Source organism: Cynocephalus volans, chromosome 6, assembly GCF_027409185.1.
Source record: "Cynocephalus volans isolate mCynVol1 chromosome 6, mCynVol1.pri, whole genome shotgun sequence".
NCBI lineage: Eukaryota > Metazoa > Chordata > Mammalia > Dermoptera > Cynocephalidae > Cynocephalus > Cynocephalus volans.
In genome coordinates this window covers 27,175,338-27,188,982 of record NC_084465.1, presented here as the reverse complement: position 1 = coordinate 27,188,982, position 13,645 = coordinate 27,175,338, and the positions used below count along the sequence as shown (strand labels likewise).

Below are 13,645 nucleotides of genomic sequence, written 5' to 3'. Positions count from 1 at the left end.
CAGATCAAAGATGTTTTAAAGAAGACTACTTTTCTAAGTAATTTTAATGCCATACAACCTCAATATATATATGAACATATTTAGACCAAAGCATAATGAAAGAAAAAACTGACAAGCTAAATTACCCACTGATTCAGCCAACTGCTCAAACTACATTGTTATAGGCCCTGTTCAATAAAGTATTACCTAAACTCTCTGTGACTCATTCTAGGACAGCAAGAGAGCTATCAATTTAATTAATAGATATAATCTTGCTGATTAGAAATCATTAATTGTATAGAGGGGAAGGTATAAAGAAAAATGCCCTGAAAGTTTCTACTAAAACTAAAATGTCACTGTGTAACTTCCAACCCTAATCTATAGGATAGATGTCTCTTCTCTCAAATAAGCTTTGTTCACTCTAACAATTGAATCTGGAAGCTGTTTCAATATATTTATGAATAGGAGAATTTATTTCATATCGGTCTCAGAAGGCCTACATTTCAATCTTTAGTTACTGATAAAATAGCAGAAAAACTATCCTGGCCCAAGTGAATATTCCACATAATTCAATTGTTTTTTGATGTGTTCATATACAACAAAGTACTACATATGCTACTAAAATAATTTTCACAGGAGAAACTAAAGTGATCTGTAGAAAAAAATAAAAAGAACAAAAAGCATACAAACTCGTCTCTAAAAGCTAGTCAAGATTATAAAATGGAGTCCTATTTTGAAGATAACTTTGGAAACAAAATCTTGCAGTAAACAGTAAGCAACTAATTAATGAGTTATAAATTCTAATCCAATTCTACAACAAATTGCCTCCTCATGGGAGAAGGCTAAAATGGACTGGCAATAATGGACTAAAAATTTCAGTCTCAATTCAGGAATAGAACCAACTGTGAAGAGAGATCACTAGAGATTTTTCTAGTCAATTTCTTAAGAAGGTAGAGCACTTCACAAGTAATACATAATTATCCTTTAAGGTCTTTCCAAAGATAGATAAGCAGCAAGTCAAAATAATAAATGGCTTACAAACGTTCCTAAAGTAAACTGAAAATAGAGACCCTGAATTTTACAATTACAGATTTACTGATATTATACTTAGCTTTCAATCAAAAAATAAGAAGTGGAAAGTAAGAATGAAACATTAACTTCCTTCCAGATATGGTATATTATATTAATATTTTTGTACTTTTTACCCCTAGCAAAGTGTCTCAAATATACTCAACAAATGAATTAATGTACCACTAATAACACCAATTTTCTTTCCTCAAGTAAAAACTCTTCCAGCCAACAAAATTTTTAGCCATTCATTACCTAATCATAACCCAAGCACATCTACAATTTATGCCATCAAAATACCTTTATTTTACTCAAATTGATTTTTTTTAAAATAGCTAAAACATTCTATGAAGCTTTGGAATCTGCACAAGTACCCTTATAAAAACAGACAGAGCACTAGACAGCAAAACCAAAACACTAATGGACATTCACAACAAAACTAGGTGTTGTCTAGTTACCTCCAAGGGTATCTCCAGGAACCCCAAAATATAAGAGGATGGGGACAAGCCAGTGACATCTATAAGACCTATGTGGTTTCAGCTTTAGTAAAAGCAGAAGAAGCAAAGAAGATATCTAATGGATCTAAGAATGGAGGAACATCAAAAGAGCCAATAAGTATTCACTGGAAAGTACAGGGAGCCAATTTGAGGACTGCAGTTGAAAAGAGAAGAGGTTTTGCCCAAACCAATAGGAGGTGAGTAAAAGAGGCCTATAAGGTGTGAGGGGGATGAAGAGTTGAGCCTCTACAAAACCTTACAACTGAGGAGACAGAAAAGGGCACCAAACTCAGGAAAAACTGCTGTGAACAGAATCAAAATTATACAAGACAAGTACAGTAGAGATGAAGGAAGAAAAAGAGAAGGAGACAAAGTCAGGAAATCTCCGAAATCAATCACCATATTTGTAAACACTATCTGAAAACAACAGAAAAGGACACTCCATGAAGTTGGAAATATTATCCTTAAGCAACCCTTCTTCTAAAAGTTTAGAAAAACTAATTTTACAAAAAATCAGCAATTGAGGTCAGATGCCATCTATAGCTCTAGGGGAAAAATGAGAATGGGCAGAGTAACAGCCCTATAAGAAACAGACCAGAAAAACAGATTTTTATAAATAGCCTACTATTTCAAAATGAGCTAAAAGACATTAAGAAAATAATATAAGACATGGCTGAGAAGAATTGTAAAGAAAATTTTCAGAAATTAGGTAAAGGAACTCAGGAAAAAACCAAAAATTGAAGAAAAAAATCCCTTCAGAGAGGAAGACTAAACTAGGAGGAATTTCACAAGTATGACTAAACACAACATATAATACCTTAAGAGAAAAAGAAAGTGAAAAGTTTTTTAATTCAAAAAAGATATTAAGAAAGATAAAAAAGATTCAAGAGGAAGTTACAAATACTGAAGTTAGGCAAAGAAGATCTAAAATCTAGATCACAGGAGTCCCTGAAGAAGAAAATCAAAACAAGGAAACAACAATTATCAAAAACTGTAATTCAAAAAAAAGATCCTGCAATTGGCAGGGTGGAGGGGGAGACATGAAACAACACATTGAAAGAGCGTATCATATACCTAAAGGCCCACAACAACTAATATCAAGACATAATCTAGTAAAATTAATATACATCAGGAAAAAGAATAAAATAATTTGGGCATTAGATAAAAAGTCAGTGACTATAATAAGGTGAAAAATTAAATTATCATCTACTTTGACTTGAACACTTTCATGGCAGAAGAAAATGGAATAACATGCTGAAGATATGCTAAAGAAGAAAATTTGATAAAGATGCTATATTCAGTCAAACTGACTTTTGATTATAAAGGCCACAGACAGTTACATGCAAGAATTCAGAGATTATCATTCCCATGAGCCCTTCCTAAACATTCAGCTTTTTTTTTTTTTTTTTTTTTTAAAAAGATGACCGGTAAGGGGATCTTAACCCTTGATTTGGTGTTGTCAGCACCACGCTCAGCCAGTGAGCGAACCGGCCATCCGTATATGGGATCCGAACCCGGGGCCTTGGTGTTCTCAGCACCGCACTCTCCCGAGTGAGCCACGGGCCGGCCCAAACATTCAGCTTTAAAAAATGAATTTTTTACAACCAAACGGACTGAGAGAACAAGACATCAATATAAGGACAGGTGGTAAACATTAAACATGTAGTTTACAAGGACTACTAAGAGCAAATGATTAAAAGGAAGAGAAATGGTATGTAATAGTTACATACTCAGATGGTACAGATATAGTATAATTATTAAAGAATGGAGGACAATGGAGATAACATATGCAAAAATAAATTCAACTGTTTTCAGTACACATATTGGTGGTGGTAGTGTTAGTATTGTTAGTCTGAGGCTATTGCAGAAGGAAGTACTATACTAGATGTAATATAGAAAGGCTTAAGTTAAAAACCTTGTACTGCTGAATTTGAATTAAAAATATCTGTATAGGGCTGGCCCATGGCTCACTTGGAAGAGTGTGGTGCTGACAACACCAAGTCAAGGGTTAAGATCACCTTACTGGTCATCTTTAAAAAAAAAAAAAAAAAATTAAAAAAAAAAAAATCTGTATAAATTATTTTATCTTTAAATAAATATTATCTATATATCTATTTATATACCTCCTTATGTACACATGTAAACATATACATATATACAACATACATACACACATATATGTATATATAATTTATATATATATTACATATAAACAGGTATGTCAAAAAGTTTGTGGAAAAACAGAATTAAAAGATAATATGAATCATTCCATGAAGTTTTTTGAAGATCCCTCACATACATAAAATATGATTCTCCAGCTCTAATCACAAAAAGACCTAAATACACTGTCCAACCCAGTTAACAATTTGCATTCCTAGTGCCCACATTATGGTCTTTAAATTCATTTCCCACTAAAGGAAACCAATACTTCTCGAAGAAATGGCAGATTCAGTCCAAGGAAGGAATCATACAAAATGACTCTATGATACATCTTGTTATACTGGATAGGACAAGCTATCTAAGACTACTAGAGCCAACTTAATGAAGCAACCACTGGCCAAAGACAGGACAATTTAGGATTTGGCAAGGGATTTAACAATCACATATACTGAAACCCATGAGAATTCATAAAGATAAAAAAGGGAAAAAAACTGGCCACCATAGGAGACATGGTGACCATTATGATTAGACATAAACACATTATCTTAAAGAGAAGAATCAAGCATTTATCCTAGTTTTCCTGCATAAAATGTACCACTAGATTACCTAATAGTAGAAGAGAAGAAGTGTTTTTTCATAAAAGTATTTCAGCAAATAAATAAATTTAAGAAATGACAGATTTAGAATATCACCATTGTGTAACACACAAATGATTAATGGATCTAAGCACTGAGTAACAACACCAAATTACATCACAAAAAAATAGTGGGGTACATTAAAGATAGCTGCAAATTCAATGCTAACCTTACACTGAAGGGTAGAATCTATTTCCCTTCCCCTTGAACCTAGTTCGGCCTTAGTAACTTGCTTAACTTATAGAATATATGGCAGAAGTGACATTCAGGGACTTCCAAAGTTGGGTCAAAAGCAGCTTTGGAGCTTCTGCCTCTATATCTTGAACATTATTTTCTGAGGAAAGCCAACTACTCTGCAAGAACATAATACTATTCAGCTGGAAAGACAATGTGGAAGGGCCCTAAGACTACATGGAAAGTGAGAGGGGCCCAGCTAAGTCCAACCTTCCAGCCATTCCTGCCAGAATGTCAGACATTTAAATGAGGCTGACTTAAGACCTCCAGACCAGCCCAACCACCAAATGGATGGCTCAAGGAGCATAATTATCATCCACTGAGCCCTGCTCACATTCCTGACCTATAAAGTTATGAGATACAATAAAATGGTTTTTGTTTTAAGCTACTAAGTATTGGGATAACTTGTGTCACAATAGTAATCAGAACAGACAGACAACCAAATGCTATATGCCTTCTGATGAAAGAACATGATACCACAATGACAAAGGGATCAAATCTGTGTCTCAGAAAGCCTCTGGATCTAGCTGCCAATTTGTAGTAAATGCAAAAGAGAGTGGAGCCACATCATAACAATGAAATCAGCAAAATCCAAAACTAAGGGCAAATGGCCCATATTCCTCAACAGATAATCAATCTACAAAGAGACAGAACCCGCAGATTAAAAGACACTCAGGAAACATATTTTAAAAAACAAAAGAAAACAGCAAGACTCAAGTACAAAGTGTGGGAATGTCCACTGGGTGATAAAACTATAAAGAAACACAAAAAAAGGGATTACTACAAAAGGAGAGTGCTTAGTTTTAGGGAGAAGGAAGCAGTTATGTTAAACGGGGCACAAAGAAGCCTTCTGAGGCAGCCAGTAAAGTTCTGTTTCTTGACTTTCATGGTGGCTAAAAAGACATCCGCATATAGTAATTCAATATGTTACACACTTGTATTGTGTGGCTTTCTGTGTTTAGAAAACAGAACAACAAAACCCCTATGTTGCCTATTAAATTGAACTATCTATAGGATGAAGTCTTTCTCCCAAGTGAAATCTGTGAACCCACCAGGTCAAGACCCTTGCAAAAAAAGTTCATTGTTTGTGCACTGCCATGTTGTGCTTTAATCTGAACGGCAGAAACTAGCAAAAAATACCAACTGTATCATTCTTAGTTACCTATATTTCTTCTGATTTAAACATTTCTATCTCCTTAAACGTAGAGATCTTAAAAATGAAGGGCAGAATGAAAAAACAACACAAAACAAAACAAAACTATCTGCTTCTGGGAAAACTGGTTAACTTGTGGTTAGAAATGCAAAACTGATAAACTTGGGGGTAGGGATACAAGGGAGACTTATTTTTCAAACACCTTTAACGATGTTTGAATATTTTTTTTTAATGTCCATTGGAAATGACTTTTTTTAAAAAATGGGATTTGTACTCTTAATATGGAAAATCTCCAAGATATACAGTCTTTTTAAAAAGTGATACAGATCTTGTAAGATCCTTTTTGTAAAAATTTTTAGAAAGAGTAGCAAAGCTTTTTAACAACACACAGAAGTTAGTTTTATGCCCCATATGCTCCTTAACCTGAAGCTATCATGATCATCGTATTTACCAGGTGTTTCAGCTTTGGTTATAAAAGACTATCTGGTGTTATACCAATTTACCAGTCAAAAACAACCAGAAAAGATTCACTGAATACCAAAACAAACAAACAAACAAACAAACAAAAAAAGATCAAAGCTACCAAGACTAGCTAGAACAGATCCCAGAAAGAAGAAAATGGAAGAGCAGAAAATTCAGTCCTGAATTTGGCTCCACTTTTCCCCTTAAGGCATTTGTTAATTTTAAAGTAGAAGACAAGAAGAAGCTGAGAAGCTGAAGAGCTCTGGACAGTTTCACAAGACTGAGAAAATGAAAACTGGAATTCAGGGCCCACCAAGGAAGAGGAACCTGGTAAATACTCCAAACTTTCAGCTGGGATGCAGTGAAGGGAACAAGAAATAACACCAGTCCTCAAAAAGACAAATTTCTCCACGTCTTAATAATTTAAAAAGACAGAAATCACACAAAATATCTTTTCTGATCACAATTAAATGAAACTAGAAATCGACAACAGAAGGAAAACTAGAAAATTCACAAATATGTGGAAATTAAATAACATTCTCAAACAACCAATCATTCAAGGAAGAGAAATCAGAAAATACCTTGAAACAAATGAAAACACAACATACAAAAATTTATGGAATGCAGCAAAACAGTGCTAAGAGGGAAATTTATACCTGTATAACACATTAAAAAAGAAAAAAATACCTAAAGTCAACAACCTAACTTTACACCTTAAGGAACTAGAAAAAGAACAAACTAAACCCAAAACTAACAGAAGGAAGGAAATAATAAAGATTAGAGCCAAGATAAATAAGATGAAAAATAGAAAAGCAATTGAAAAACTGAGAATTGGTTCTCCAAAAACAACCAACAAAACTGACAAACCTTTAGCTAGATTAACTAAGAAATAGAGAAGACTTAAATAACTAATCAGAAATGAAAGTAGGCAAATAACTACCAATTTTACAGAAATAAAAAACAGTTATAAGAAGTACTATGAAATGGTATGGAGGTTCCTCAAACAATTGCAGATAGATCTACCATACGACCCAGCTATCCCACTGTTGGGAATATACCCAGAGGAATGGAAATCATCAAGTCGAAGGTATACCTGTTTCCCAATGTTCATCGCAGCACTCTACAATAGCCAAGAGTTGGAACCAGCCCAAATGTCCATCATCGGATGAGTGGATACGGAAAATGTGGTACATCTACACAATGGAATACTACTCTGCTATAAAAACGAATGAAATACTGCCATTTGCAACAACATGGATGGACCTTGAGAGAATTATATTAAGTGAAACAAGTCAGGCACAGAAAGAGAAATACCACATGTTCTCACTTATTGGTGGGAGCTAAAAATTAATATATAATTCACACACACACACACACACACACAAAAAAAAAAAAAAAAAAAAAAAAACCCCCGGGGGGGGGGAAGAAGATATAACAACCACAATTCCTTGAAGTTGATACGACAAGCAAACAGAAAGGACATTGTTGGGTGGGAGGGAGGGGAGGGAGGAGGGAGGGAGGTTTCGGTGATGGGCCACAATAATCAATCACATTGTATATCGACAAAATAAAAATTTAAAAAATAATAATAATAAAAAAAAAAAAAAGGAAGTACTATGAATGAACAAATTGGATAACGTACATGAACTGGACAAATTCTTAAAAACATATAAACTACCAAGACTGAATCATGAAGAAATGGAAATCTGAATAGACCTATAACTTCTAAAAAGGTTAACTAAATCAGTAGTCAAAAATCTCCCAACAAAGAAAAGCCCAGGATCAGATGGCTTTACTGGTGAATTCCACAAAACATTTAAAGCATTACCACCAACCCCTGTCAAAAAACTAAAAAGGTCTTCTAAAAAACTAAAAAGGAGGGAAGACTCCCTAATTCATTCTATGAGACCAGCATTACCCCAATAGCAAAGCCAGACAAAGATATTACAAGGAAAAAAAAAAAAACTATAGACCTACATCCTGTTCGAATACTATTGCAAAAATCCTCACCAAAACACAATCAAACTGCATCCAACAGCATTGTGAAAGGATTATACACCATGACCAAGCAGGGCTTATTCCTGGAATGCAAGGGTTGTTCAGCATATGAAAAATCAATGCAATCACACCACATTAACTGAATGAAGGAGGAAAAAACATGATTATCTCAATTGATACAGAAAAAGCATTTCACAAAATTCAATGTCCTTTCATCATAAAGACACTCAACAAACTAGGTATAGAAGAAAACTACCTCAACATAATATGTATGAAAAACCCACAGCTAACATCATACTCAACAGTAAAAGACTGAAAGCTTTCCAAAACTCTAAGATCAGAAATAAAGACAAGGATGTCCACTTCTGCCAATTCTATTCATCACAGTATTGGAAGTTCTAGCCAAAGCAATTAGGAAAGAAAAAGAAATAAAAGGCATCCAAATTGAAAAGGAAGAAGTAAAATGATCTCTGCATACAGATGACATGATCTTGTATGTACAAAACACAAAAAATTCAACAAAAATACTATCAGACCTAATAAACAAATTCAGCAAAGTTGCCAGATACAAAATCACCACACAGTTGTTTCTATACACTAACAATGAACAATCTGAAAAGAAAATAGAATCAAAAAGAATTAAATACTCAGAAATAAACTTAACCAAGGAGGTGAAAGACCTGTATATGAGAATTACAAAATGTTGCTGAAATTAAAGAAGACACCAGTAAGTGGTAAGATATCCCATGTTCATAGATTAGAAGTACTGTTAAGGTTTCCATACTACCTAAAGCCATCTACAGATTCAATACAATCCCTATCAATATCCCAATGACATTTTTTGCAGAAACAGAAAAACCCATCCTAAAATTGATATGGAATCTCAAGGGACCCCAAATAGCCAAAACAGTCTTGAAAAAAAAGCCAAAGTTGGAGGTTTCACACTTCCCAACTTCGAAACTTATTACAAAGGCACAGTAATCAAAACAGTATTGTACTAGAATAAAGACAGACATATAGACGAATGTAACAGAATAGAGAGCCTAGAAATAATCCCTCATGTATACGATCAAATGACAAAGGTGCCAAAACTACAAAGTGGAAAGGATAAGTCTCTTCAACAAATGGTACTGGGAAAACAAAATCCACGTGAAAAAGAACAATCTTGGTCCCTTACCTTACATCATATACAAAAATTAACTCAAAATGGATTAAAGACCTAAACGTAAGGCCTAAAACTATAAAATTCTTAAAAGAAAACCTAGAGGAAAAGCTTCATGACATTGGATCTGGTAATGATTTTTTGGATGACGCCAAAAGCACAGGCAACAAAAACTAAAATAAAATGGGACTACATCAAATTTAAAACTTCTACACATGGAAACAATCAATGGAGTGCAAAGGCAACCTAAGAAATCGAAGAAAATATGTGCAAACCATATACCTCATAAGGAGTTAATTTCTAGAATATATAAAGAACTTCTGCAATACAATAACAAACACACAGGGCCGGACCATGGCTCACTTGGGAGAGTGTGGTGCTGATAATACCAAGGCCCCGGGTTCGGATCCTATCTAGGGATGGCCAGTTAGCTCACTGGGTGAGCGTGGTGCTGACAGCACCAAGTCATGGGTTAAGATCCCCTTACCAGTCATCTTTAAAAAAAAGTAGGGGGGGGGGGCTTGAATAGACCTTTCTCCAAAGAAGATATACAAATGATGAATAGAGGCTGGCCAGTTAGCTCAGTTGGTTACAGCACAGCCTTATAACACTAAGGTCATAAGTTTGCATCCCTGTACCAGCCAGCCACCAAAGCAGACAAACCAAAAACAAAATGGTGAACAAGTATATGAACAGATGCTCAACATCACTAATGATTAGGCAAATGCAAATCGAAACCACTAAGAGATATCTCCTCACACAAGTTAGGATGACTATTAAAAAAAGCAAAACAAAACAAAGTCCTGAATATACTGTTAGCAAGTATGTGGAGAAACTGGAACCTTTCACACTGTTGGTGGGACTGTAAATGGTACAGTCACTATGGAAAACAATATGGAGGTTTCTCAAAAAATTAAAAATAGAACTATCATATGACCCAGAAATCCTTCTTCCGGGTATATATCTAAAAGAATTGAAAACAGGATCTGGAAGAAATACTTATATTTGCACACCCAAATTCACTGCAGCATTATTCACAATAGACAAGACACAGAAGCAATCTAAATGTCCATCAATGGATAAATGGATAAATAAAATATGGTATTTACTATATACAATGGGATATTATTCAAACTTAAAAAGGAAGGAAATTCTGACAGACCACAAGATGGATGAGCCTTGAGGACATTATGCTGAGTGAAATAAACCAATGACAAAAAGACAAATACTGTGTGATTCCACTTGCACTATTTGATTCTGTTTCAAACTCATAGAAACAGAAAGTAGAATGCTGGTTGCCAGGGAACCAGGGGAGGGAAGAATGGGGAGACTCTGTTTAAAGGGTTCTGAGTTTCAGTTTAGAAAGAAGAAAAGTTCTAGGGGCTGTGGCTCACTCGGGAGAATGTGGTGCTGATAACACCAAGGCCACGGGTTCAGATCCCATCCCACGGATGGCCGGTTGGCTCACCTGGGAGAGCGGGGCGCTGACAACACCAAGTCAAGGGTTAAGATCCCCTTACCGGTCATCTTTCAAAAAAAAAAAGAAAGATGAAAAGTTCTAGAGATGGATAGTGGTGATGGTTGCACAGCAATGACAATGTACTTAATGCCAGCAAACTGCAAACTTAAAAGTGGTTAAAATGGGTACATTTTATGATGTTATGTATATTTTATCACCACCAAAAAAAAAAAAAAATTGAAACATAATTCAGAATCTGCTCCATCTCTTCTTGAATTAAAGGAATCTGGGCCTATCATGAAGACCTGTCAAGAGCAAGAGAAAATCAACTAAGGAGGGAAACATTTATTATTTTTTCAATTTTTCATAATCAATATATCCAGCATCTATCAAACAGAAGCAGCACTACAGGACAATAACTGAAAAAAAACAAACACGCAATAGATAATAATCTTTCTAGATAATGGGATTATCAGACTAACAATAAAATAACTGATGTCTTAACCAAAGGATAAAACTTATCACCATTATTGGACAAATAAATTTTATGTGACTACTGGTGCGATTCAGTAAAAAGAACAAATTATCATCCATGCAGTATTCTTGCAAAAATTGTATAACCAGAATGCAATTATGAGGAAACAACCAAACAAATCCAAACAGTGGGGCATATTAAAAACAAAGACAAAATGAAATTGGATTTATTTTTTAAAGTTACTATCTCACACACACAAAAAAAACAACCCTGGGAAACTAAAGAGACATAACAACTTAAAAGCAATGCATATTCTTGGTAGGATCCTGGATTAGGGAAAATAAAAACTTAAAAAGCTAGAAATCCAAAGAATGAAATTCTGCCATTCTCAGCAACATGAATGAACCTAGAGAAAACTATTTTAAGTGAAATAAGCCAGGCACAGAAAGAGAAATACCACGTCCTCACTCATAAGTGGGAGCTAAAATAAAGAAAATAGGAAGGAAGGGAGGAAGGAACAATCACAATAATACATTAAACTTAAAAAAAAGAGAGAGAGAGAGAACAGAACTGTGGTTATTAGAAGTAGGGGAAGGGACAGAGGAGTTGGCGAGAAACTAGTAAAGGATCACAAAGATTATGTTTTGTAAACATGAGTACACTAATTATCCTGATTTGATCGCCACATATTGTGCGCATGTATTGATACCCAGTTCTGTACCCCACAAATATTTATAATCAATAAAAAAATTTTTTTTTTTTTGTCGTTTTTTCGTGACCGGCACTCAGCCAGTGAGTGCACCGGTCAGTCCTATATAGGATCCGAACCCGTGGCGGCAGTGTCGCCGCGCTGCCAGCGCAGCACTCTAAAAGTGCGCCATGGGCTCGGCCCAAAAAAATTTTTTTTTCAATGAAAAAAAAAAAGCTAGACATCTATAACTGAAACAATCAGAGAAATTTGAATATGGACTGTATATTAGATAATACCATCATATCAGTGTTAAATTTCTTAAGAGTGACAATGGTTTTAGTTTAGATTAGAAGAATGCCCTTGTTCTTACAAGATACATGTGGAGATGTTTAGGGAGTAGAGCATTAGTAAGGTCTGCAATTTATTTCCAAAAGGTGAAAAATACAAAAAATAAAATTGGGGAAAAAGTGAATAGTTAATTATTAATATATTCAAGGAATTAGAATACAAACTGCAGAATTTTCATTAAGAAATGGAATCTGGGGCTGGCCAGTAAGCTCAATTGTTTAAAGAGTGATATAACACCAAGGTCAAGTCCTATAAAAAATCAAATGGAAATTCCAGATTTGAAAAATACAGTAACTGATATTAAGAACCAATTAGAAGGGCCAAACAGCAAATCAGACAACTGAAGAAAAGAATACTATGATACAAAACAGGTCAATAGAAAATAGCAAGACTGAAGCACAAAGTCAAAAAAGGATAGAAGAGAAAGAATGAGAAGAAGGCAAATGACATGTGGGACATAGTGAAAAGGCTCACATACATATACATAACTAATAATCCAGAAGGAAAAGAGAAAATGAGTCTGAAATACTATTTAAAGATGATGGCTGAGAAATTTCCAAACTGATAAAAGACATCAAGCCACAGATTTAAGCTCTACAAATCCTAATAATAATGACACTGCTAAAAAAAAAAAACAAAGACAAACAGGAAAATCTTAAAAGCCAAAGAAAAAATATGTTATTACCTTTAAAGGAACAATTATACCGACAGCTGACTTCTCAATGGAAACAACAGAAACTAAAAATCTTATCTTCAAAGTCCTGCTTAAAGAAAATAACTGCCAATGGTTATTTTATATCCATCAAAAATATCCTTCCAAAATGCAAGAAAATACAGACATTTTAAGACAAAAAGAGAATTCATTACTATGAGACCCATAATGCAGAAAATACTGGAGGGTGTTCTCTAGGCAGAAGGAAAACAATCCTGGATGGAAGCATGAAAATCAGGAACAATGAAGAGCAATGGCAAAGCTCAGTATGTGGGTAAATCTCGATGAACAATGAGTATATATTGTGGTATTTAAAATATTTGAAGCATAAAATACATGAGAGGAGTTCCACATCCACCTAAGCTATAGAAAGATGGGAAGAATACTGCTTTTGAGCTAACAATACACAAAAAGCAAATAAACTACAAAACAACTTTTCTTAAATGCATCAGAAAGCTGAGAAAACGTAAATGCATCAGAAAGCTGAGGTCTATCTAAGGACAGACCTCTCCAAGGAGTCAGAAGGCAAGCACCAGCTCATCTATGGCAGAACAGAGGAGGAGACACAGGCACCAGACAACCAGCTAATAAAACTTCAGCTAAAATTTTTAA

The 13,645-nt window shown here is 34.6% G+C and overlaps 1 protein-coding gene across 2 annotated transcripts in view; it reads right to left on the bottom strand.

Annotated features, from left to right (window-relative positions):
- The window catches only part of TNPO3 (transportin 3), an 81,017-nt gene that overhangs the window by 53,577 nt on the left and 13,795 nt on the right, over positions 1-13,645 (bottom strand). The gene's annotated exons all lie outside the window — the stretch shown is intronic.